This window comes from Mus pahari, chromosome 9, assembly GCF_900095145.1.
Source record: "Mus pahari chromosome 9, PAHARI_EIJ_v1.1, whole genome shotgun sequence".
NCBI classification, from domain to species: Eukaryota; Metazoa; Chordata; class Mammalia; order Rodentia; family Muridae; genus Mus; species Mus pahari.
In genome coordinates, this window is record NC_034598.1 from 32,931,864 (window position 1) to 32,936,566 (window position 4,703).

Sequence of the window (4,703 nt, forward strand, 5' to 3'; positions counted from 1 at the left end):
ACATACACACATATATGGATATATAACTAATGATTTTGCCTAATTTAGCATTGATTACATCAATGCTAAACTATAAATGTAAAGTGGGTGCAACTTTAAATAGCTCTCATCCAAGTTCGCCTTACATTTTTATTGCATTGATATAGTGCTACTGAGTTTGCTGTCTATAAACTACTTATATATATATTTTTGTAAACCTACGGACTTTCTTTAATATGCCAAAGTACATCCAACCCTAATTCCTAAATAAATGTGTTACAATTCGTTGACATTTTTAAGGCTTAATGACAAAGTTTGGGGAAGGAAAAGATTAACTAAGTTTATTTTACAATCTGGATGAAAAATAACTTCAGGAAAGTCAATACAATTCAATACAGTCTCATCGGCCCGAAGTCAATAGAATTCACTACGGTCTCACCGGCTCTGGCGAAGGAAGACTGTTCCCGATTTGGGGGAGCTATGGCTATGTCTAGATGAGTCCCTATTTGTGACTGTGGGATCATAGAGTCATCAGTGCCTTTCCTGTACCGGACATGAGGCTGCCAGTCTCCTTAACTGGATACCCAGGTCTTTTAAGATCCAGAAAACCAATTGCGTAATTGAAGCTGTCTGCCTTTCTTTCTGGCTTTTGGGTAGACACCCTTTACTAAACTAGTCAGCCTCTTTCAAAGTTGCAGTTGGTATAGAGCGGCAGCTCGCTCCGGGTGTTCCCAGGGGAGAATTTGCAGGAAGAAGCAAATATTCTCAAGGTTTCTCTGACTCCTTCTTAATTTCCTCCTGGGTAACACGAGAGTCCACAGCCATCCTCTTCCTTCATTAGGGAGATGCTTGCCCTAACCTCTGACCCCTGCAGAGAACATGAGCTTATAAGTACTTATATAAGTAGTCCCAGACTACTTATTTTTGACATTAGAAATGCCCCATGCTGTAAAACCAGTTTAGTTTAGTTACAGAGACAGAACATCTAAATTAACTGGGCCTAGAGGTTGAAGGAAGGAGCTTTTGACTTCTGACTGAATAGCTGACATATTTGAAGGAAAGCCAACACCCTTAAAGAACAGGCATTTGCATTCTGCATTCAGTCTAACGAACAAAAGAAAACATAGTTTATATTCACTTCCCTTTATTAATTTGCTTTTCTGAAGTCAGTTATAAGTATGGTGATACCCTCCCACCCTTTGTGTGTGTGTGTGTGTGTTTGTTTTTTGGGTTTTTTTTTTTTTTTTTTTTGGTTTCTTTTTGTCCCTGGGATGGTGCCTGACCACACTGAGGGCACAATTGGAAGACGTAAGAGGGCTGACTTGAAAATGTCACAAATGTTGTTAATAAGCTCCCATTGACATAAGAGAATTATTAATTAATCCTGCAGGCGATCAAGTTCACCGTGTTTAGGACTTTGTTTCGTAGGAAAGAAACATAAATGGTGAAAAAGGCAGATAAAAGACATTTTTGAATATTTTAACTTAAAAATGAAATAGCTAAAATGTAAATGTCACCAGAGACTTGCCAAATATGTAGGCCTTTATATGTGTTCCCCCCCCCGCCCCCGGCTGAACAGCTCTGAGGGGAAAAATCCTTTAGCCATAGAAAGTTTTCCTATTCACAGTGATCTTAATTCCATGTTAAATCTTCAGCTATAATTTTATCTACACAATTTACAACAATTTTTTTTTTAAAGATTAAAAAGGGGGAACAAAGTTTCCGTGTTCCGTAAGTCTTTTGGTCTATGCTAAAAGATTATTTTTATAACTGATGTTAAATTGATTTGGTTTTCATAGTTGTTCTCAATTAGATCAACGTGACTTCTTTCAGAGTGCACATACACGCACAACAAGACACAAAGATATAAAAATAAATGGTTTACTTTTGGGAGAATGGGTAAAGTGCTACCCAGAACTGCAGTAGATGTAATTTTTCCCATTGCATATTACTTACCTACTGTCTAGCATCATTATCTTTAATCGTGTCTGCTCTACAAATCAAATTCATCCTTAGGCATTTGCTTTGTCATACAAACACCTCATTGGTATTTCATCTATCATCATCATCATCAACAACAACAACAACAAAAATAGTTGAGTTATTCTCTGAGACACCACACAGTTAATCTTTGAGTTTCATTTCTGTTTCTGTGATAAGATACTCTGAACCAAAGCAACAAGGAAGGAAAGGGTTTATGTGACTTGCATTTCCAGGTTACTCCCCCAGGTTACAGGGAGATCAAGGCAGATGTTTGAGGGGGTCACCTCACATCCACAGTCACAACTGTGAGAAATGAATGCATCCATGGTGACTGGTTTTGTTTTATCTAGCTTTCTCCTGTCATGTATAGATCAGGACCCCCTGACTAGAGGATAGCGTCACTCACAGTGGACTGGGTCTTCCTTCATCAATGAGCAAGAAAATCCCCCCTCCCTAGACAACTCTACAGCAACCCTGATCTAATTCTTCATGTAAAGCACTGTTTCTAGGCATTTGTAGATTTGATATTTGAAATTTGATATTTAAAATCAGTCACCACAGCTGACCTGTGCATAACACTTACAGAAAGTCTAGTCAGAATGTGCTCTTAAAAAATATAAGAAGAAAGACAAATTTTTATTAGAGGACAAAAGAAAGGAAGATCAAAACTCTTTAAATGCCTAAGAACTTTCTGAAATATCGCTTTATTCCTGAATATCTCGGAATTTTTTCTTTCTGATACCTATAATTAAAAGCTAATGAACTTATTTATGCCTAGGGTGAATTTTTGGAAGACACCACTCAAGAGTTGAAAGGAAAGAGATATTACCGAAGATATTTTTTTAATGGCATTAAGAGATCCATCAAAAGAGATTCTTAGAACCTGATGTAGGGATGATGTGGTCCTTGTAGTTTGGAAATCCTTTGCTTAGGTAGATGGGCTCAAGGTGAGGTTTTTGGGGTAAGTAGATCCAACAAAAACTCAAACATTTTCAAAATAACTGATTCAAAAATGTGTGTGTGTCTGTGTGTATGTGTGTGTCTGTGTGTGTACAGCTGGCTGAAAAGAGAGACAGAATGACTCTCCATGTCAGCTATAAGAAAGTCTCTCTTGGAGCCAATGAGGTGACTGGAATGGTAAAGGCACTTGCCACCAAGTCTGGTGACCCAAGTTCAATTCCTGGGACTCACATGATAGAAAAAGAGAAGTCATTTCTATAAGTTGCCCTCTGACCACCATATGTGTACTCCCAATAAATAAATATAAATAAATAAATAATAAATAAATAAATAAATAAATAAATACATGTAACAACAATAAGAAGACTTAATTTAAACAATATGACATCTCAATTTTCCTCAGGCAGGGCTCACCTCTAACAGATGCCTGTAAAAGAAAAAAAATTACAACTAACCAAGCAAGAATAGGCCAGCCAGAATCAATAAAATAGTAATCTTCATCTAGACCCTGGCCAGTCTAATCAGCTTATATTCCCACGACTTTTAAAATATCCTACAGCCAGAAGAAAATGAACTTGACCTGGATGAATAAACATACTGATTGCTAAAGAAATGGTGTTGTCTCCTCAACACCACTAAGAACAATTGCCAGTTGAAGAAAAGCACACAGTACGTCTGGCATGACATCATCCTGTAATCCCATCAGTGAGGGAGGTGGAGGCAGAAGACTCTTCCTCAGATTACATAGTGAGTTCGAGGCTAGCCTGTCTCAAAACCAAAACCAAAACCAAAACAACAATAAAACAACTCCCCCCAAAACCAAAACACCACCCACTGCTTTGGTAAGAATAGATTAGAAAATGATAATTTTACTGGACTGGGTGTCACCAATGAACCAGTAAAGCAGACAAGCCTCAAACATCCTGGACTCATGCTATGTTCCTGAACTGTCACCAATGAACACAAGTTCTGATAATCGGAACCTAGTTTATTTCACATGCCTGTAACTTTTTAAAATAAATAGTCCACCAATGAGAGAATAATTAAAAGCTCAGTTTCTCCCAGGTCTTACTTCAAGAGAGCAACGTTGAAAGCAGCTGAATTATTTGCCTTGCAGTGATAAAACACATTCAACACACGCCATTATCCTAGCCCTCACCTCGGAGGCAGGCTACAATGCTGTGAATCTAAAGAGAGATGAGTGTCAGGGAAAATGGGCAAGGTTTTCATCTCCAACTTTCTCTCACGAAATTGAAATAATCAGCACGGAGGAAGGATTCTTTGTTGTAGGCAAGAGCTGCTAGGTTATTAACTTCGAGGTGGAACACAAATCATAAAGGACTTTTCCCCCTATGGTTCTTCAAATTAGCTAATCTATTTAAGACCTTTACTTCATTTCATCATATGCCAGGTTATAAAACCCTGGAGGCTGTTTTTAGAATTAAAAAAAAATCATATAGAAAAAAACAAAAAATAAACAAACAAAAAAACAGAAACCAAAACAAACAAAAAACCCAAAGCTGGCTTGGGTTTTGTAAATCAAGGACAGAATCAATATTTAATAGGAAAATGACTTATGTGAGGGAAGAGCACCAAGGTGTTTGAATTTACCTGTATACAGTGCTGAGGCTGGAAAGACTATGGGGACTTCAGAAGTTAGACTAAACGCATTTTGCATTATTATATGGCAGCAATCTAATGGGAGCCAGGGTATGGTAGTAGTTTGAATGAAAATCTCTCTCTCTCTCTCTCTCTCTCTCTCTCTCTCTCTCTCTCTCTCT

General features: G+C 37.7%; 1 pseudogene; it reads right to left on the reverse strand.

Annotated features, from left to right (window-relative positions):
* Positions 1-368: 368 nt before the first annotated feature.
* On the reverse strand, positions 369-860 carry LOC110326061 (annotated as a pseudogene).
* Between the last annotated feature and the right edge of the window lie 3,843 nt (positions 861-4,703).